The 23614-nt window shown below is 42.1% G+C and overlaps 1 long non-coding RNA gene across 3 annotated transcripts in view; it reads right to left on the reverse strand.

The window, feature by feature from the left end:
• Positions 1–306: 306 nt before the first annotated feature.
• The window catches only part of LOC140458917 (uncharacterized), a 30777-nt gene continuing 7469 nt past the window's right edge, over positions 307–23614 (reverse strand). The window contains exons 5-6 of one of the 3 annotated variants that reach the window (XR_011953744.1): positions 17736–17844; positions 10802–10890 (exon numbers count right to left, since the gene is read on the reverse strand). This is a non-coding gene — a long non-coding RNA (uncharacterized lncRNA). Of the gene's footprint in view, positions 1708–10801; positions 10891–17735; positions 17845–23614 lie in introns of those variants that run through there. The other 2 variants (XR_011953743.1, XR_011953742.1) reach the window with 2 other exon arrangements.

Genomic DNA, 23614 nt, shown 5'->3' on the forward strand with positions numbered 1-23614 from the left:
GGCTGGATGAGGAGGGAAGGGCTGTAACCACATTACATGTGGCCATTGTGATGCAGAAAGTCCATAAAAATGCTGCTTTTTACTGTACATGTTACAGTGTGTTATGGATCTCCCTTCCGAGATTGGCCACGGGGGACGATCCCTTCATTAACTGGTTGCTGCATGAGTAAACATCTTCCACATGCCTGAGCTCAGATTGCCTCCTGAGTTTTCATTCCCTGCCAGTGAAAACAATTCTACAGCTATGATGACATTTCAATTCAACACATACATTTATTGTGTGTGAAATGATTATATTCAGAGCGATATAATTTTCATGATAAAATTGCTTTACATTTACTTTTTTTGGTGTACAAGAAAACATTTCAATTATATCCATTTGTTCTTTTGTTCAACCAACACTAAGTTTTAAATTATTGTGAAGACTACAATGGGGGAAACGGGAACGAGTCTTCAGCTCAAATGTCATATGAAATCACTGTTTCCTTTTTTCAAACAAATTGCCCGACAAAATTATATTTATTTTCATTTCATTATAAGAAACAAAATTGCTCGGAAATGTTGACAATTCTCCTTTTCCTCCCATATTAGATGTCAGTGAACAATAATCACACAATTATGAGAATTCCTTTCCGTATCAAATGTCAGTGACCCTGTATTTTGTTCACAATAATAGTCACTTTCATGGCCTAATTCTTTTCCTCCTAATTCTAAAATAAATCTCGAAACATTTATTGTGGTAAAAATTACATCAACAAAATTGACATGACTCTTCAATAAAACTATTGGAACCATATAAATCTTGCATTGCCTGCATTTTTAAACAAAATCATTTTATTCAATTGCTGCTGAATGATTTTTTCACACCATCCAGCTAAGTTTTATGCTTTAATTTTCAGTTCCTTAATCTTAATGAATATCCAATCAACTTCAGAGCAAAGTGTTTTCAAAATATTAAGTCAATTTATCTATCAGGATTCTAAAAGCAATTATCAATTACAATAATTGCACAGCAATTTAACATAGACTTTGTAAAAATGCAGTGTTTTTTTGAAAATTCCATTCATTATTTCTTGTTGTCAATGCTACTATATTAATACCTATTTGTTCAGGCCCATGCACATACCAAACGACCAATAATATCCCTTGCAAAATTCTTTGTAAATATCTGATTTTTGCTCAGGTGAAATATAACAATTATCTCAGCCTTTGAAATTCAGAGAACTCCAATTACTTTTCCCTGCGATATTACTCTTCATTTCTACATATTACTCAGTCTAATATCAAGATGAGATATCTCATTATTCTCAAATTCACAAATATATATTTTTAAAATCCGTTTGTTGCTAATATATCTTATATCTAATAATTGTGCAATCCAGTAATGGCTACAAATGTGGAATTATGCTTCTGTACAATAAATACTGCAAGGACATTACAATGTACAATCTCTCAATCATTGTGAATATTGTATTTATTTTAAACTTGGAAACATTTTTGAATTGATTTGATTATAATTTACTTTGATTCTGACACTTACTGTATATCCAATCACAATATCAGTAGATTATTTGGAGGTCTCATCGTCCATTCCAATAATCACAGTATCTGCTATATACTTTCTTCTAGTTACTCATAGCAAAATGTATCTAATTCCACTCAATCAATATTCCTCAGAAAATATTTGAGAATGTTGCAGTCATAAAGCTGAAATATACAAAGTCATGATAGTCATTAATTTTCTCTTGTTCTGTAGATCTTAGTTAAAACAACACAGAATTTTATGTTCCAGTGCTATAAATATGAGAAAAGATCAATTACTTCTTCAGTAAAATAAACAAATGTCACTTGCTATTATTTATCAATTTTTAATTACTGGTCAGTTTATGAATTGTGTGAGATTTGTTTTTAGCTTTCCAGTCATCTATTTATATTGAATGTGACATTGAAATGGTGTGAAAATATCAGGGTGTGTTCACTTGAAAGTTCAATTTGCATATCTCTCACTTATGCCATTGATTGCATGATGGTTTAAGAACGTTTCATTCAGCAATCCTCGTAAATATCAAAAACTGTCTGATTTTAAATCAGATCATTCGCACCCAATTATCACTCTGTTCCTAATTCATGCAAATACCTCAATTTTATCGAACCCAATGTTCACACTGAACAATACACATAAAGCAACACAAAGACTTCCATCACCATCTGATTATTGTTCAGTAGAATAACCTGAGTAAGTACCTTATTGCTCCTGAAACCAATGACAACAGTAAGCATTTGTTTACTATTCCATGCAACAAGTGGAACTGATATCTTCTATTTCAGTTCAGTAGTTAAAGATGATTTATGTTGTTTAAAACAATGCTTCTACTTTATCACGGATATTGACTGTAATACAATCATGCAAACAACAAACGTTTTGTCATTCTAAAAATCTTTAAGATTACTTATTTTAAATTTGTGTGCAAGAGATATTTCAAATTACAACCGTTTTTGTTGTATAATTCAGCAAACCTAAGTTTTGAATTTGGGAAAGTTTCCATTTTTGCAAAATGGAAGTAGTTTTCAGTTTATATAACACAGTAAATGACTGGGTTTTTTTTTCCCAAATCACGTGCTTTGCAAAATGATTATTGGTTTCATTTAATTGTAAGAAAAGAACTGTTTTGAACATGTTAATTCTTTGTCTTTTCTATTCCAACATTATTCATCACTGTACAATAATGAACAATTATTATAATTCCTTTATGTACCAAATGTCATTGACTGTATCATTTGTTCACTTTCATGCTCACTTTCATTATCTATTAACTTTCTTCCAAATTCTGGCAAAAATGTCTGAATTCTGACCATAATATTTATCATCTAAATTAAAATAACATGTCTCTATGATGAAACCATTTGATAGAAATTTATATTTCTTGTGTTACCTTCAGTTTTTAGTAAAGAAAGAAAAAAATTTCTATAATCACTGAATGGCTCATTTTTTCTTCAATTCATAAAGCTAGTTACTATATTTTATTCCACAATTTACCAATTTTAATAAATATCCAATCAACATAACAGCAAATATTTTGAAATATTGAATCATTTTAATTGCTCATATAGCAACATTATCAAGTCATTGTCATGGTAATAATCGTGCAATTATTTAAGAAAGTCTTTTGAACAAGTAAAGTGAGATTCACATTTTAATTTAACCAATTGTTTCTGAGTACCAACATTGCAATATGAAACTTTATTTTCAGGTCAAGTTTCCCACAGTGGATCTAAGGACTTCCCATCCAACATTAATTGTGAATGTCTGATGTTTGCTTATTTGAATGATCTCCGTAATCACAGAATTTAAATTCACAGACCTGCAATTACTTTTCATTGCAATAATTCCTGTTTGTTTGCACATATTCCTCAGTCACATAGCAAAACGAGATTTCTCATTATTTCTAAATTCATTGATCGAATTTTATAATTCAGTTGTTGCTCATACCTAATAATTATTCAATCCAGTACGTGCTGTGAATGTGGAATTATGGGTCTTTACATGAATAACTAATATAGTGTGCAATCTCTCAATCATTGTTAATATTAATTCTTATTTTACCCGCAGAAACATAATTGAATTCATTTAAATATATTTCACTTTGATGCGAACATTTACTGTATTTCTAATCATCATAAGATTGAAGTATTTTTCATGACACAAAATCATGTATAATTCCTGCGTTTTGTTAAGTCAAATGAAAAAGAATTAACATTTCTGTATTGTTTCATTAAACAATGACAATGGATTTTGAATTTTTCAAAGTTGAGCATTTTTGCAAAGATGGGATGTTGTCTTCAGCTGAATAATCACATTGAATGACTAATTCACAGAATCTGCTGTTTATTCTCTTTGAGTTCCCAAGAAACCAAATTAACTAATTCTGCTAGTTCTAAATTCCTGGAAAGTATTTGATATTGTTGCAGTCTTAAAGATGAAGAAGTCAATGTGATTGTACTGATTTCTTTTATTGGGAAGAGCTTAATTCAAACATTTCAGGCACATAAATTGTTATTCTGCAGTGTTACAAAGATGAAAAGCAAGTCAATTTCGTCATCAGTGAAATAAACAAATGTCACTTCCCGTTATTCATTAGTTAGCTCATTCCCAAATTTGTATTTAAACAATGCAATTCACCTGAATATTGTTGTTCCCTTTGATCATATTAATTTTCTAATTATTGTTCATTCATGATTTGTCAGGGATTTCTATTTTTTGTTTTCGATTCACCTATACATATTGAATGTAAGATTGATACGCTTTGGCAACATCAGAGAGTGTTCATTTGAAATTTGACTTTGCACGTCTCTCACTTATCTCACTTCTTGCATGGGGTTAGGCATTGAGAACAGAGGATCAGTGGTTAGCACTCGTGTCTTACAGTGTCATGCACTTGGGTTTGATTCCATCCTCGGCCACATGTTTTTGTGGAGTTTGCATGTTCTGGTTAACTCCCACAATCCAAAGATATGCAGGTTAGGTACATTGACCATGCTAAGCTGCATGTTCTGTTCAGGGATGTGTAGGTTATGTGCATTAGTCAGGGGTAAATGTCCAGTAATCGGAGAGCAGAATGGTGCTGAGTGGATTATTCTTTGGAACGTCAGTGTAGATTTGTTGGGCCAAATGGCCTGTTTCCACACAGTAGGGATTCCATAAACTTAGAATTGTGTTTTGCTAAACAAAACTGACAATTTTTTAAAATGTTGCATTTAAAACTTATCTTTAACTGTCAATTGTCAATCTTGTAAAATATCTCAATGTTACTGAAATCAACGTTCACACAAAACACTGCACATAAAGCCGCACAAAGCTCTTCATGACCATCTAAGTACTGTTCAGTGGAATAATCACAGTAAAATGTTATTGTTTCTGAGATCAATCACCATTATCACATAAAAGATCTGGTTATCATTCCCTCCAATAAATGCAATTGTTGTCCTCTGGTATTTCAGTTCAGTAGTTATACACCATACTGGTTGTTCAAAGCATGGTTATACTTTATTATGAATGGCCAAGGGTTCTAACGGCAAGAGGTGTTGTTTGATCTGATTTGTTGCATGTTCTCAAACAGGTTTTCACTATAAATATTGCAAAAAATGTGTTAATTTGGTCTTGTTCAACTGCTGACGCGAACATTTTCAGTTCATGTTCATTTAACATAGTTGGAGAAAGTGAGGAAAGCTGTAGCATTGGAAAAGGGCAGGCACATCCAAAGAGCAGGTGTATCAACCTGTTGGGCATTAGGCCATCATCAGAAAAGATTCCTGATGAAGGGCTCATTCCCAAAACGTCGATTCTGCTTCTCCTGGAATGCTGCCTGACCTGCTGTGCTTTTCCGGCACCACTCTCTTTTGACATTAGAAATATTTGACTGAATATTCAGAGATAATACTAAAAGTTGCCTCTGTCAATTTAATTTACTGTGCTTTCTATTCACTGAAGTTTTCATGTTAATTCTTCCTCTTTTTCTTCTTAAATCTGATGCAAATTTCAAAATACGAACACATTTGCATTCACATGAATTATAAATTTGATTTCTCTTCAAGAAAACCAGTGAAAGGCGATATAGAATTCTTGAAAAGCCTACACATTTGAATGAAAAAGCAATTCCTTCCAAAAAATGTTTGCACGTCTGAATCTTTCTTTCAATTCAATAATCCTGCAAATAGTTTATAATTGTCAGTTGATCTCTCTGAATGAGTACCTAATCAATGTCAATGTAACCAGCTGAAACATTAACATCAGATTGATAACTGGGTGTTAAAGACCTTATTTGAAGTGAACAAATGTCTGGAATTTACTTGAATTCCACCAGAAAACATTCTTGAATCATAATACAAGAAATGAGATATGTGAGAGATGTGCAAACCTTATTTTTAAATGATAAACTCCAATATTTTCAAAGCATTTCAATCTTACGGTCAAAATGAACAGGTGAATGGAAAAATAAAAACAAGTATCTGACAATTCATAAACTGAACAACAATTACAAATTCACTTTGATCAAAGGACAGAGTAATATTTAGATGAATCACAACATTTAGTTACAAAGTAGGCAATCAGCTGACTGACAAGTAATAGATGGTAGAGTTTGTTAGTTTACTGAAGAAGGTATCAACTTTATTTCAAATTTATAGCATGAGAGAACAATGTTTAATGTGTTTCAATTGTTTGGACTTGCCCCTTTGTAACAAAAAAAAATCAATCTAATTACTTAGACATCGTAATCTTGAATTCTGCAACAGTTTCAAATATTCTCCAGGAATTTATAAGCGACAGAATTCGATACAGATATCCCCACTATCCGAAATTAAAGCATTATTATGAAACCTTACATAATCTGAAAAGGCGTTAGTCGAAGAAGCATTAATTTATATTGGAAACATGTCCCCTTTTTTCGTAAAAGTGAAAATCTTCTTCAGATTTCTTTCACTTAGAGAAAACAGGGATAGATGAAAGTCTTTTGTAAAAGCAAAGTGGCTAAAGCAAATTTTCCAACACATATTTCTTGGTAACCTGGCAATCTGATAAGTATCAGATTTTGTGATGATTGATATAATAGATAAAAGCAGATCTAATGTTGGATTGAATAGTAATTCAGTCTGTGCTCAGGTACTCTCTAATCAACATTCAGATAGCTCTTGATATATTTCTGTTGAAGGTGTGAGTTGAAACCTTCCCTCGGGTTTAGTAATAGAGATACTACCACAGCTCCACAAGCTCCTTTCATAATGTTCCCACTCAGGACGGTAGGACTGCAATATTGTGTCTCATTGTAGTTTCTCAAATGAAAACTAATCAGCTGTTTATTGTTGTAATTTGAATGGGAATTAATTAGGTAGTTTCTGTGTGTAATGAACTGGAAATTAAACAATATTTTAAAATAAGAATAGAATAAATGAATAATACTGTTAAATAAACAGGAATCTCATGACAATTCTTTAAAATACAAATTGACAAAACTGCGTGATCATTGCATGGGACAAGGACTGCACAAAACACTACATAGGACAAACAGGAAGACAGCTAACGATCCGTATCCATGAACACCAACTAGCCACGAAACGACACGACCAGCTATCTTTAGTAGCCACACACACAAATGACAAGCAACATGAATTCGACTGGGACAACACTACCATTATAGGGCAAGCCAAACAGAGAACAGCCAGGGAATTCCTAGAGGCATGGCACTCATCCACAGACTCTATGAACAAACACATCGACCTGGACCCAATATACCAGCCACTACAGCGGACAGCTGGAACTGACAACCGGAAGCAGCAGAGACAGGCCACTATAAATGCCGGAGGAAACGGCACAGAAGCGCTTCACAGGAGGCTCCCAAGCACTGAGGATGTCACCTCAACAGGGGACGAAACGTTTGCAAGACAAATTCCCAGCTCGGCAAACAGAACCACAACAATGAGCACCCGAGCTACAAATCTTCTCCCAAACGTTGAACATCCAGGATTAGTCCTTGTGGGCATTCCTGCAGTAATACAAGACAGCATTCCATGATGAGAGTTAAACCCGGGTGGCAGGAGAGGGAGCCACTGACCATGAGCAGGTTTGTTCAGTCAGTAACAGTGTGTTAGACATGGAGGTGAAGTGAGCAGTGAGGGGAAATGTAACAACAAGCTGCCGATGGGTAACTTTCATTGGAACAGGAGGAGGCCATTCAGCCCCTCAACTCTGCTCTGCCATTCATGATGATCATAGCTGATGTGTGACCTAATGTACAACTTTCAAAACCGTCTAATTTCATCAATAAACTCCTCTGAAACACACACGATGAGTTTTGGAAAACTAAACATCTGCAAATGCTGGGAAATCAGAAATTGCTAGAAAAATTCAGTAGGTCTGGCAGCATCTGTGGAGAGTGAACCGTTCGTGTCCAGTGATCAGTCAGGTGACCAGCTGTAGCTGACCATTCTGTTGTTTCTGTAACACTGGAACAGGCTCTGGTGCGAGGGGAATGCGATTGTCGATAACAAACGAGAAAACAGGAGGACGTACTCAATTAGAATTAGGAATTCTCTTACCCCTACCAGTGGGACACCCACCGACACAGTCACACTGCGGAGAGGCTGTTCACCTGCCCCACGTATGGGAAGGGATTTACTCGATCTTACAATCTGCTGAGGCACCAGAGATAGCACAGTGGATTTAGACCCTTCACCTGCTCCATGTGTGAGAAAGCATTCATTCAAATCTCTCACCAGCGGAGACATTAGTGCATTCCCACTGGGGAGAGGCCTTTCACCTACTCAGTGTGTGGGAAAGGATTCACTCAGTCCTCTGACCTGCTTAAACACCAGCGAGCTCACTCTAGGGAAAGGTCATTCACTTGTTCCCAGTGTGGGGGGAGATTCACTCAAATGCAGCACCTGCGGAATCCCCAGTGAGCCCACATTGGGGGAGAGGCCATTCAGATGGTCGCATGTGAGAGAGGATTCAGTGATTCATCCTGCCCCACTGAGACCCCAGCGTGTTCACACTGGGTAGGAGCTGTTCACCCCTCTGTGTGACACGGGATTTGCTGCATCTTCAACACGATTGAGAGCCCAGTGAGTGCTCACAGGGACGTGGTCATCCACCTGCTCCGTGTGGACTGCAGGACTCTGATTCTGATGTTACTGTCCATCAGAGTCAGGAGTGGACCTTGTACATGATGACACTGTTGGAGTATTGATGTCGTTGTTAACCACATTAACTGGGCTGGAGGTGACTGAACTTACATTGCCACTTTCTGAACCTCAGGATGTCTCTCTGAGCAGTAAGTCTCCACAAACAGCAATGCGACAATGAGCAGGGATCATCCGTTTTGATTTAAATTGTGATTGTAGCACGGCTACTTCACAGCACCAGGTACAAGGTTGGAGTCCAGCCTTGGTCAACGGCCTGTGTGGAGTCCCCACATTCTCCCCGTGATAGTGTGGGTCCCCTCCAGGTGCTCTGGTTTCCCCACAGTCCAAAGATGTGCAGGTTAGGTGGATCAGTTGTGCTAAATTGTCCAGTGTCCAGGATTGTGCAGAATAGGTGCATCATGGGAAATGCAGTGTTACACTGTTAGAGTGCTCTGGGCGTGATGTTCTTTTGATGGTCAGTGGTGTCTGATGGGCCACTGCTCTCCTTCCACACTGTAGGGATTTTATTCTATGATTGAGGATAAAGGCTACACAGCAGGGTGTCCTTGGAGAAGGAGCATGTAGTGTGGATCAATGCTCTCTATGGGCACCGCAGGGGAGATAGTACTTTATCTCCACCGCTACCCCCTCCCCACAACTCTACTTTGATTTAGTCCCTTCTCACTCTGTCACTTGTAATGGTTTGCTTGACCTGTAATAGGCTTTGTTTGGAAATATTCAATTGGTTACACAAATGGTTTACTGCTGGTGATTATATGTGTAGATTAGAGTGGTGCTGGAAAAGGACAGCAGGTCAGGCAGGATCCGAGGAGCTGGAAAATCAACGTTTTGGCGAGAGGCCTTTTCCAGCACCACTCTAATCAAGGCTCTGGTTTCCAGCATCTGCGGTCCTCACTTTTGCACTGCTGGAGATTATAGGTTAACCAAAAGCACAATGGCAGAATGATAATTTTGATGGTGGGAAGGTTGCTGTACTCACATTTCTGGGTCAGAGAAATGGGGAAAAAGAACGCTTCACACCTCACAGAATGACAACTGAAAAGCAGTTAAATCAAACCAAAGGTTCAGACAGGGAGGGAATATTTCCCTGGAGTTTGAGTAGCTGGAAAGTGATGGTGTCTGGGAATAGACAGGATTTTGTTTTACAGGAGGTTGAAAGCGTTAAAACTGTTATATTCAGACAGTTTACGTTATTTTCTTTCATTTTATTTGCTGTGCAAAAAGCTTTTGCAACATTTTAAAGCCAAAATTTAGAAACCTTGTGTTAAAGATAAATGTTAAATAAAATCCATCAAACCATCCCTCACTGAAAACTGATGTGGAAGTGCAATCTCCTGGAGAATCCCTGCCCACTCCTTCCTACCCGTGCTCCATGACTATATACATACCTGGGAGATAGCAGCAGGAGACCATTCAGCCTTTCAATCCTGCTCCACCATTCAATGGGAAACAGCTGACCATCCAGCTCAGTCTCCTGTTCCTGCTGTGTTCCAATCCCCTTTCATGACTTTACCTTGAAGAACTATATTTCAGTCCTCCTTTAGCCTCACTGCCTTTTGTTCCATTGGCGTTGTGGTGTTACTGTGTGGGTGTAGGTGGGGGTAATGTGATGGTGCTGCCTCCTGGAGGATGCACTCAGCGTCCCTCATCATCCTGCAGTAACAACAACTGGGTTTCAGCAATGAGAGATAGAACCCATTTCCAGGATATGGGCATCACTGGCTCAGCCAGCATTTATTCCCCATCTCTAGTTACCCTTGAGAAGATGGTAGTGAGCTCCTGTCTTGAACCATTCACAGTCCATTTGGCGCAGATAGACCGACAATGCTGGGAGAGAGAGTGTTGCAGGATTTTGGCCGAGTGATTCTCCAATAGACAATAGACAATAGACAATAGACAATAGATGCAGGAGTAGGCCATTCTGCCCTTCGAGCCTGCACCGCCATTCAATATGATCATGGCTGATCATTCCTAATTAGTATCCTGTTCCAGCCTTATCTCCATACCCCTTGACTCCACTATCTTTAAGAGCTCTATCCAATTCTTTCTTAAAAGAATCCAGAGACTGGGCCTCCACTGCCCTCTGGGGCAGAGCATTCCATCTTTGGTTCATCAAATACTGGTTAACTTAATCACAATCTGCATGTGATTTTGAGATTTCAGTCTGCAAATCTTCACCATCTAGCACCCTGTCTAAAGGAATATGTACAGATTAGAAATTCAGAACAGACAATTCTAGTTTCTCTGGAATATCTTTTTCCCCTTTCTCCCCCAAAAGCTGTAACCCTCCAGCCCACTTACTCTCTCCTACCATTCTGACTCTGCTACCCCCTAAAGTACACCCTCCCCATTCTCATGGAGTTGTTGATAAACAGGTCTCTGCCAGCACTTCCCGTGCCTGGTTAGAGTCTGCACACTTTCTGGGTTCACTTCCTTTCACTTCAGTTGCTGCAAGTCAATAATGTAACAGCAGAATGAAACAAAAGGAAACAGAAAGGGAGGTGGCAGATCCTGGACAGAAGAGGAACCTTCAGGCTGGGAGAATGGGTCAGATTCTTCCTTGTTTCCCATTGGTCAATTCCCACTGTTATGACAAGTTGCGAATGGAACTTGGTCCCATCTAGGCGTAGTGTCACTTTGACCCCCCCAACAGATCAATATTATAGGCAGATGCGTCCCTTCTCCAGCCATTCACAGTGTGAAATGCTTTCTGCTAGTTACCCCAAAGAACATGCTCCAAAACCCGTCCACATTCTGTCCATGTACATGGCTGGGTTTCCCCACACACGTGTGGTCCCTGCCTCAGGGCTTGTGGGAGTTGTAGTCCCCATGAAGCCTCTGGGGACCTGCCCCTGGAAAGTGAAAGAAAGTGTGGGCTGGAGGGTGTTGTCTATAGGATATCTATTCAGACACACAGGACATGTGGGCTGTCACTGGGATTTACTGAGACATCCACTTAGACACCCGGACTTCTGACGTAAGGAATATACATTCAGCCAATTGTGGGGTGGGGAGGGTAATAATGGGCAGCAGATTTTAAGCAGAGGTGGCTCAGTGGCGAGCACTGCTGCCTCACAGCGTCAGGGACCCGGGTTTGATTCCAGCGTTAGGCAACTGTGTGGAGTTTACACATTCTCCCCATGTCTGCATGGTTTTGTTCGGTGCTCCAGTTTCCTCCCACAGTCCAAAGATGTGCAGGTTAGGTGGATTGGTCAGGCCAAATTGCTCACAGGGTCCATGCATGTGCTGGTTAGGCAATTAGCCACGGGAAATGCAGGGTTACAGGGAATGAGTGGGTCTGAATGGGATGCTCATCATAGGGTTGGTGTGGAATCGATGGATGAATACCCTGTTTCTGCACTATAGGGACTCTATTCTATTCTCATGAGGAAGAATGTACTTATCTCGATGTGTTGTGAATCTGTGGAATTCCCTTTTCAAAATGCGGTGGATGCCAGGACAATGAGCCAATTTAATGAAGAGATACAGTTGTTGAATTTGCAATGGGTTGAAGGGTGAGAGAGAGCTGGCGGGAAAATCCAGTTGAGACAGAGGTGAGCTCAATCATCACTGTATTAAATGGTGGAGCTGGTTCGAAGGGCTGCATTGCCTCTCCTGTGCCCAGTGCTTATCTTCTTACAGTAATAACCAGAAAGATGAATCCAAAACTCACCATCTTCACCAAAGGAGATCTTCAGAAACAGCAGGATAGTCAGGTGGATTAGTGTTCCAAACTTAGATAGTGAGGAAGCGTGTAGGAGATAATGATTTTGCAATTTTAAACTGAGGGGAGACAGTGATTTATGATTTTAGACCTTGTGTTGTGAATATCTATCCTGTACTTTATTACAAAGCCAAGGTGGTCGCTGACAATGAAACCCAAAACTCCCAGGAAACATCGTCTCACCTCATAATCTGATAAAAAGACTTGTGATAAGTCTGATAGAATTTAGAACACAGATGGAAAGCGGGAAGATTAAATCCAATCCCAAGATCCTGAGCTTAAACGAAGGAGACTACAATAGGATGAGGCAGGAGTTGGCTAATGCAGACTGGAAGCAAAGACTTTACTGTGGGACAGTTCTCAGACAGTGGAGGAATATCAAAGTAATTTTTCAAATTTCTCAGCAAAAGTATATATCAGTGAAAAGGAAGGACTGTAGGAAAAGGAGTAATCTGCCATGTCTAAGGCAATAAGGGAGTCTATGAAATTGAAGTAGAAGGCATACAAATTGGCAAAGACCAAGGATAAATTCAGAGATTTTAAAACCTCAAAGATCAACAGAAAGCATGATGGATTTGGGGATAAAAAGTGATGAGTAGCTCTCCCCAGGGACAGAATAGCAGTTTACACTGCTCGAGGGGAACCTATTGTGTGGGGAACACATGGCCTCTGTAATTGTTGAAGCACTTAACTGTTACCATAGAGATAATCCTGATCAAGTTAAAAATCACAGCACACTCCAAAAGCTTGTACTTCCAAATAAACCTCTTGGACTATAACCTGGTGTTGCGTGATTTTTAACTTTGTCCACCCCACCCCAACCCTGGCTCCTGCACATCAGCATCCTGATAGAGAGCCCCACGGAAACTGAACTGCCTGTCAGGTACTTGAGGGAGCCACGGGGGCGTTGGGGGGGCGGGGGTGGTTAACCACAAAGTGCTGAACTGACCTCGACTTTCTAACTGCCGTTGCCATGGAGATAATACTGAGAGACAGTCTCTATTCAAGGTCCCAAACCACAAAGGTTTAAGAATGGGAGTGGCACATCGGACAGGCGGGGAGTTACCTGATGCTGCCTGGAGGTGTTTTGCATGTACACTATCCATGTAACTGCCATGTTTCATCAATAAAAGACTCAAAGAAGCCCTCTCAGAGTTCTGTGCCTGGTTATTCCTATCCAGCAGGGTTCAGGAATATGAGCACACAGCAGTCAGGCTTCACAGTGGAGGATACGAAGAACATGCCAGTAATTGATAAGGAGACTGAGGAAGGTGAGGACCAAGAAACAATCATTATCACGAAAGAGTTAGAGCTGGACAAGTTAATGGAGTTAAAGGTAGACAAGTCTCATTGCCCTGATGGAATACATCCCAGGATACCAACAGAGTTAGGGGGAGAAATAGCAAATGCACTTAGAGTTATAGCATCCTGCAGCAGAGACAGGCCCTTTGGCCCAAACTGGCCCATGCCAATCAGAATGTCCATCCACACTAACCCCATTTCCCTGCACTTGGCCCATCTGCTTCTGAAACTTTCCTATCCATGCATTTGTCCAAATGTCTTTTACTTGTTGTTAATATACCCACCTCAACCACTTCCACTGGCAGCTCATTCCATATACATACCACCTTTGTGTAGAACAGTTGCCCCTCAGTTTCCCATGTATTCTTTCTCCTCTAACTTTAACCTGATGCCCTCCAACACTTGAGTCCCTGGGAAAAAGACCGAGTTCATTCACCTTACCCATGCCTCTCATGGTCTTATACACTTCTATAAAATATTCCCCCACAGTGTCCTCTGCTCTAAACAAAAAAGTCCTCACTTGTCCAACCTCTCCCTGTACCTCAGACTCCTGAGACCTGGCATCATCCTTGTAAATTTCTTCTTCACCTTTCCAGTTGAATAACTGAAACCTACACTGCATTCATCACATTTCCCGTGTTTCCCTACGGCGCTGGAACCGATGTGACAACACCAATGGATTACATAATTCACTCTATTACAACAATCCCATTTTCATAGATTTTTCCATGATGCAGGAATCCTTTGGTCTTTCTGGTTTCATGGCTAATTGTCCTCATACAAAACCAATCTGTGGCTTGACTATTCCAGGGAAATGTGCCATGATTTTTTAGACTTTCAAAAACCAAGTCCCCACACTAACATGGACTTCACTGTCTCAGTACTTTTCCAGTCACACTGACATTTGAAATATTCACCCACGGACAGAATACACACCTTTCCTTCCAGATGAAAAGGCCAATGATATTCAGATCGGCACGGATCAAGTAACATGAAGTTTAGTTTGAATTTCTCAACTGCAAATCCCCCCTTTCAATACTCTATAACAGAGAAAACAGAAAGTGCTGGAGATCCTCAGCAGGTCTGGCAGCATCTGAAATGGTGACAGATGCAGGAAACATTGCAGCCTTGAAGAAGTGTTGAGATGATCACACCAGGCATGTGTGCTTGATGACCATTATGGATAAGATGGGGACAGGGATCCCTTTCTGGAAGGGCCTTGGTGAGACCACACCTGGAGTACTGTATACACCTTTGTTCCCCTTTTCCAAGGAAGGCTCTCCTGGTTATTGAGAGTGTGTAAAGGAGGATCACCAGATGAGTCCTGGGATGGGAAGATAGTTGAGGACTGCAGATGCTGGAAGTCAGAGTCTGTACAAAGTGGACCTGGGGAGGTGCAGCAGGTCAGGCAGCATCAGAGGAGAAGGAAGGTTGATGTTTTGGGTCAGGACCCTTTGTCAGTCTTGATAAATAGCCCTGACCCGAAACGTCACCTTTCCAGCCCCATCGTATTCATGCTGGTCATCAAGCACCTATTTATGCTAGTTCCACGTTCTGGCACTCAGCATGTAACCAATATTGTAGTGCTTGGTGTGATCATCTAAACACTTCAAAGCTGCAATGTTTCCTGCATCTGTCACCATTTCAGATGCTGATAGACTTGCTGAGGATCTCCAGCGCTTTTTGTTTTTATTGCAGATTTCCACCATTTTGCTGAAGCACAGAGTCATCGACATGTACAAAGCTCCAGATTTTGTTGACTCACCTTCCTAGGATGTCAGGACTGATGGATGAAGAGGGACTCAATCTTCATTTAATCCTCCTTTCCTTTGGCTTTCTGAGCCGCTAACTACATTAGTGGGCGGCACAGTGGTTAGCACTGCTGCCTCACAGCACCAGAGACCCGTGTTCAATTCTCGCCTCAGGTGACTGACTGTGTGGAGTTTGCACGTTCTCCCTGTGTCTGCGTGGGTTTCCTCCGGGTGCTCCAGTTTCCTCCCACAGTCACAAAGATGTGCAGGTCAGGTGAATTGGCCATGCTAAATTGCCCGTAGTGTTAGGTAAGGGGTAGATGTAGATGTAGGGGTATGGGTGGGATACGCTTCGGCGGGGTGGTGTGGACTTGTTGGGCCGAAGGGCCTGTTTCCACACTGCAAGTAATCTAATCTAATCTAAAAATCACTAATATTCTACCTCCCATTCCCTGTCCTGAATCTGACCCATCTAAGCCTACACTTTAGTTCCCATTCCCCTGCCAGACTAGTTACAAACTCACCAATAGAACTGGCAAAAGTCCCAACGGATGTGTCTCAGCTCTGCCCGGGGGTAACCGGTCAGGCTGGTACAGGTCCGTCCCCGAAACGGTCCCAGTGCCTGAAGAATCATAACCCTTCTCTGGTTACACCATTACCCCAGCCACACATCCAGCTGATCTACCTTCTCATTCCTGCTCTCATTAGCACATGGCACTGGGAGTAAGTCTGACATTATTACATTTCAGGAGCTACATTTTAATGTATCTCTGCTCTCCCTATATCCAGCTTTCAGGCCCTCATCCCTCTGTTTAGCGATGTCGTTGGTATCTGTGTGTTGCACCACCATGGGCTGTTTACCCTCCAGCTCCAGAACGTCCTGCAGCCACTCCATGATATCATGGATCTTGGCACCAGGGAGATTACATCCCATCCTGGATTCATGTCTGTGGGCACAGAAGTGCCAGGCTGTACCCCTGATTATTGAATCCCCTGTCATTATAACCCTGCCACTATCATTCCTCTTGGTCTCATCAGCAGAGCTCTCTGTGGTGTCATGAACCTGGCTGATGCTGATTTCCCAAGAAGCCACCCCACCCATTCCCGCCCTTACAGAATCCCAAGCGGTATACAGTATCTGTATGAGAAGGGGATAACAACAGGGGACTCCTGTACTCACTTCCTGAGCCTTTTACTCGATCTGATGTTCACCCATTCCCTTTCTGCCTGTGTAACCCTCACCTGCAGTGTGACTAACTCACTAAACGTGCTGTCCATAACATACTCAGTATTGCAGATGCTCCACAGTGAGTCTACTCTCAGCTCCAGCTTTGAAAAGCAGTTTCCCAGTAACTGCAGATGGGAACCCTTCCTGCACACATAGCCGTCAGGGACACTGGAAGCGGCCCTTATTTCCCACATTGTGCAAGAGGTGCACACCACAGGTCTGAGGGCTCCTGTCACAACGTCTCTCTACATTCATCTAGTTACTCCCATTAAGAGAATTTAAATGAGTGAGTAACCTTCCTTCACTTCAAACATGTCCATTATAATAACAAAAAAAAATCTTTACTTAAGCTGATATGTCACACTTTAAAAACTTAAATACTCCACAGGTATCACTGACAAATTGGCTATTCCCATTGGGACTGTGAATTTCTGAAAGGCCTGAACTAAAACGGAGTTTCAGCTTCACCTTCTCCCTGTCTCACCTCACTATTTACACCCAACTGCAAAACACTCTCATTGAGCCAAGCAGCCCTCACAGTGCAGCCCTGCCATTTTCATTGTCTGCTCACACCTACACTTCCCTCATCCTCCTGTACTGTTCCAATGCACCTCAATGGGAGCTCAGACCAGCATTGCATCTTTCAATTCAGCCCTTTGTAACCCCAGAGTCAAAATGGACTTCAGCAGTTTCTGAATGAACAGACAGTTGTCAGAATCTGGAACGTTCCACCTGAAATGGTGCTGGAATTTGAGTCCACGAGAAATTTGCAGAGAATTGGAAGTCGGGAGTTTACAGATTAACATTATAAAGTGGATGAGTGAGACTAAATCTGACAGCTCCTGCAAAAAGACGAGGTGTAATTTGGATAAATCTGTGCTCTCTCTCAGGCCAATACCTCCTTCCACAGCTAGAGGGCCAAGAATTGAACACATACCCCAAGGGTGATCCAACCATGAACTTGAACATCGTTCTGCTTTTGGCTTGACAAAAATATTGAAGATATATTTTCCCACAGACAGAACAGACAAACCTTTCTCGTTCCACAGTTAAATCCCAATGATATTCAGATCCTGAGGACTCTGCTATCTGGAGAAACTTGTTTATTGAGATCCCAGTCTCAATTATCCTCAATTAATATCCTATAAAATGAATTCACAAAACAAAGCTCAGTCAGTGCATGATGAACAGTGAAGGTAAACACTTCTCTTGGTATGTGTTTGATGTGTAAATGCTCCTCTTCAAATCACCCCGCCCCCACCCAGGAAGAGGACCCGTGCATGCTCCTTGCTGTACCTTGCCCCAAATAAAGATGGTGGCCATAACCCAGGACTTCTCACTACCTGAGGCCCAAGCCATCTTCCCCTTTGCTGCAAACGTGGGACCAAGAGTTTCTAATTCAGACTAACTACCTGCCCAGAGTGTAACTAAACCCTCCCAGTCTACACTGATACATTTCATCTGGTTTCTGCTGCCACTTTCCCCTTTCCGCCTCCTACACACACCATGGGTCATCATGGGTCCAGTGACCCTTCCTCAGAACCGATGACAGCTGGGAAAATTAGAATCCCTTCAGGAAACAGGCCCTTTGGCCCAACAATTCCACACCCACCCTCCGAAGTTTATCCCACCCAGACCCATTCTCCTATTCTATTACTCTCTATTTCCCCCGAACTAATGCACATCCCTGAACCCTACGGGAACCTTAGCTGGGCCAATTCACCGAACCTACAGATCTTTGGACTACAGGAGACAGGGGTTAAAGAGTAAATAATAGGTGGGGACAGAGCCCAAAGAGACACAGGATCATTTGGAAAGATAAAGGAGTGGGAAGGTGGAAAGCTGTTAATGGAGGAGACAGGAACCTTCTCGCATCTCAGTGGCGGTGGTGGAAATGGTGGCTGATGATCTACATTGTGCTGCAAAAAAGAACCTGAGCTTCCAGTTGCCTGCTCATTAACACACAAGACTGTTCCCTGTCCAACATCTCTGTCTCATGCTTACTGCAGTGTTCCAGTGAAGTTTGATGCAAGCTGGAAGAACACTTCAGAACATACCAAATGGCTTCCTATTTCAAGGACTGCAATTTCCCCTCCCATGTGGTCAACAATGCCCTCCAGTGTATCTCCTCCACTTCCCACACCACTGCCCTTGAACCCCACCCCTTCAAATGCAACAAAGATGGAATCCCACCATCCTCACCTTCCACCCAGATACAACGCATCATCCTCTGCTCTTTCCACCATCAGATCCAAGCACCTGAGATATATTTCCCTCCCCACCCCTTTCAGCATTCCACAGAGACCATACCTTCTGTGACTTCCACGTTAGATCCACACTCCCCACCAACCCACACTCCACTCTAAGCACCTTCGCTTGCCACTGCAAGAGGTGGAAAACCTGTGCCCACACCTTCCCTTTAACTCCATCCAAGGCACCACTGGATCCTCCCACATCCAGCAGAGATTTCCCTGCTCACCCAAACACCTCACCGATTGTGTCCCTTGCTCTCAGGACGCCAAATTGTGGAATATTCCATGGAACATTTCTGGGACACATGCACCAACCAACCCCACCGCCCTGTAGTCGACCACTTCGGTTTCCCCCCCACCCCCTCCGTCACCACGCTGCCAAGGACATGCAAGTCCTCCATCCCCAAATCCGAGCCACCCGGCACCTGGAGGAAGAACACCTGATCTTCCATCTTGGGAAGTTTCAACCACACAGCATGAAGGTTTCCTCATCTCCCATCCCCCACCCCCCACCTTATCTCAGATTCAACCCTCCAACTCGGCACTGGCCTCTTGAACAGTCCCACCTGTCTATCTTCCTTTCCAATTATCCATTCCACCCTCTCACCACTACCCTCCATCTACAACCACCTATTGCCTCCCTAGCTCGCTTCCCCCAACCCCAAACACCCCTCCCTATTTATCTCTCAGCCGTATTCCACCACCCACATTTCTGATGAAGTGCTGACATGCCCAATACATCAATTCTCCTGCTCCTTGGATGCTGCCTGACCTGCTGTGCTTTTCCAGCGCCACATTTTAACACTAACTGGAAGAACAACACCTCATCTCCCAATCGGGAACCCTGCAACCCTCTGGCTTCAACATCAAATTCAATAATTTTAGGTCCTGAACTCTCCCACGTCCTAGTGTCTTTGCCCCCTACCCCACATACCAGGCCTTGTTATTACGTAGCCTGCCATTACACACTACCTATGGTTAGCCACTAACAGTCCCCATAAACAGCTCTTCACCCTCCCCCTGTCCGATCGTTATTCACTCCTCTGTCCAACTGCTCCTCTCTCTCTCTTTGGACTCTATCCCCACTTATCATTTACTATTTAATCCCTACCTTCTGCGTAAAAACAGACTCTTTTTTTCTCAGTAACATCAGTTCCTGAGGAAGCATCACTGGATCGAAAATGCGAACTGATTTCTTTTCACAGATGCTGCCAGATCTGCTGAGCTTTTCCAGTACCTTCTGGTTGTTGTGTGTGATTTACAGCATCCGAAGTTCTTGTGGTTCTAATTTACCCGGAGTATCTAATTCAGGTCCAGCAGACTGAAACAGTGTTTATCAACCTTCTCAGTCCACACTAACTCCATCTCTCTCCCAGTATCTGCTGTCTCTCCCACTCCTTCACATTCAGTCCCCTCTCACAGTGACACTGCACCTGCAAAGCTGATGGTCATGTGTTGGCCTGCTGGACCCACCCCTCATTCACTCCCATTGGCTGGAGGATCACGCCAACTCTCCTATTGGTTTGAAGCTGTGTCAATCAGCCAGGCCCCATTGTGACCCGAGTGGTGGGATCCTCCCAGGTGCATCAGAGGCTGAGGGGTGACCTCATAGAGGTTTATAAAACCATGAGGGGCAATGGGTAGGATAAATAGACAACGTCATTTCCCTGGGGTCGGGGAGTCGAGAATGAGAGGGCATAGGTTTAAGATGAGAGGGGAATAATTTAAAATGGATCTGAGGGGCAATATTTTTCCCCACTGAGGTTGGTGCGTGTATGGAATCTTCTGTCAGGAAGTGGAGGATGTTGGTACAATTAAACGATTTGGCATCTGGATGGTAATATGAATAGGAAGGGTGTAGAGTGATATGTGCCAAGTGTTGGTAAATGGGTCTAGATTAGGTTGGGATATCTGGTCAGCATGGACCAGTTTAACCAAAGGGTTTATTTTCATGCTGTACATCTCTACGGCTCTGCCCTGCATTGGTTCATCATTCACAGTGAATGGGTCAGTATCACAGAGCACAGGGACTGGAGGCTATTCAGCCCATTGGGGCTGTACTCTCTTCCTCTGGAGATGGTGCCAGTCTATCACAACTCACCTCCCATTTGGACATAGCCCTCCAAATCCTTCCTTAAAAATGTTAAATTTCAAAATTGTTTTGACAATAGCTACTGAATCTGCATCCAGCTGTTGGTCAAACTGTTCCAGATGCTCAGAACTTACTGAGTAAAAAAATCTTGACATTTTTCTTTGCATTATTTGCCAGTCACCTGAAAATAGTTACTAAAAATTGTGACGTTAAAAATTTCTCACTCTGTCTCTCTGTAAATGAAATACCCTGGAAACAAATCAACTCCTGGTCAAAATCACTGCTTAACCTTCTCAGCTCTAAGGAGAATTGTCTGGCCTTCTGGTAACTCTCCATAAAAGAGAAACCTATCTTAATTTTAATTTATTAGCATCATAGAGATGTACAGCACAGAAACAGACCCTTCAGTTCAACTTGTCCATGCCGACCAGATATCCTAAATTAATCTAATCCCATATGCCAGCCCTTGGCCCATAGCCTTCAAAACCTTTCCCAATCACATATCCAGTGAGATGCCTTTTCAATGTTGTAACTGTACCAGCCTCCACACTTTCTCTGGCAGCTCATTCCATACACATACTACGTTCAGCTTGAAACTTTGCCCCTAATATCCCTTTTCAATCTTTTCCCTCATGCCTGTGCTTTCTAGTTTTGGACTCACCGAAACAGGAATAAGATCCTGGCTGTTTGCCCTTAATGATTTTATCAACCTCTATGGTCACCTCTCAGCATCCGATTCTCCAGTGAAAACAGCCTCAGTCTATTCAGCATCTCCCTATAGCTCAATCCCTCAACCCTGGCAACGTCTTTGCATCTTTTCTGAATCCTTTCAAGTTTCACAATATCATTCCGATAGCGGGGAGACCAGGACTGAAAGCAGAATTCCAGAAGTGGCTGAAGGAATGTCCTGTACAGCCGCAAAATGACGTCACAACTCCTGTACGCAATGCACTGACCAATAAAGGCACGTACACCAAACACTTTCTTCATTACCCTGCCTATCTATGATTCCACTTTCAAGGAATTATGAACCTGCACTCCAAGATCTCTTTGTTCAGCAACACTCCCTAGGACCTTCCCATTAAGTGTAGAAGTCCTGCCTTGATTTGCTTTTCCAAAATGCAGAACCTCACATATATCTAAATTAAACTGCATCTGCCACTCCTCAGCCCATTTGATCGGAGTCTCATTGTACTCTCAGGTAACTTTGCTGTCCACTGCACCTCCAATTTTGGTGTCTATTGTAAACCTACTAACCATAGCTCCGATATTCACATAGAAATCATTTATCTAAATGGCAAAAAGCAGTGGACCCAGCACCCAGCCTGACAGCATATTGCTCATCACAGGCTTCCAGTCCAAAAAGCATCCTGCACTATGACACTGACTGCTCAGCAAGGTTAGAGCTCATGGCATACAGGGAGATCTAACCATTTGGATACAGAACTGGCTCAAAGGCAGAAGACAGAGGGTGGTGATGGAGGGTTGCTTTTCAGACTGGAGGCCTGTGACGAGTGGAGTGTTACAAGGATCACTGCTGGATCCACTACCTTTCGTCATTTATATCAATGACTTAGAATGTGAACATAGGAGGTAAAGTTAGTGAGTTGACACCAAAACTGGAGGTGTAGTGGACAGTGAAAAAGATTACCTCAGAGTACAATGGGATCTCGGTCAGATGGGTGAATGGGCTGAGGAGTGGCATTTTGGGAAAACAAATTTTAGTAGTACTTATACACTTAATGGTAAGGTCCTGAGGAGTGTTACTGAACAAAGAGACCTTGGAGTGCAGGTAGATAGGATAGTGAAGGCGGCATTTGGAATGCTTGCCTTTATCGGACTAAGTATTGAGTACAGGAGTTATGAGATCATGTTGCAGCTGTACAGGACATTGGTTAGGCCACTTTTGGAATGTTGCGTACAAATCTGGTCACCCTCCTATTGGAAGGATGTTGTGAAACTTGAAAGGGTTCAGAAAAGATTTACAAGAATGTTGCCAGGGTTGGAGGATTTGAGCTAGGCTGGGGGGTTAAATAGAGGTTGAATAGATTGGGGCTGTTTTCCCTGCAGCGTCGGAGGCTGAGAGGTGATCTTATCGATGTATATGAAAACCTGAGGTGCATGGATAGGATAAATAGACAAAGTATTTTCCCTGGCGTCGGGGATTCCAGCACTAGAGGACATAGGTTTATGGTATGAGGGGAAAGACTTTAAAGAGACTTGAGAGGCAACGTTTTCACACAGAGGGTGGGACGTGTATGGAATGAGCTGTCAGAGGAAGTGGTGGAGGCCATTACGATTGCAACATTTAAAAGACATCTTCATGTGTATATGAATAGGAAGGATATGGGCCGGGTGCTGACAGGTGGGAATAGATTGCATTGGGATATCTGATCAGCATGTACTGGTTGGACCGACAGGTCTCTGTTTCTGTGCTGTCCATCTCTGACTCGTTGACCTTCCAGCCAATTCCGTATTCAAACAGCTAGTTCCGCCAGAATTCTATGGTATTGAACCTGCTAACCAGTGTGTTATGTGAAACCTTGTGTCTTTCTCAAGTCCAAGGTA

Source organism: Chiloscyllium punctatum, chromosome 34 (assembly GCF_047496795.1).
Source record: "Chiloscyllium punctatum isolate Juve2018m chromosome 34, sChiPun1.3, whole genome shotgun sequence".
Lineage (NCBI taxonomy): Eukaryota > Metazoa > Chordata > Chondrichthyes > Orectolobiformes > Hemiscylliidae > Chiloscyllium > Chiloscyllium punctatum.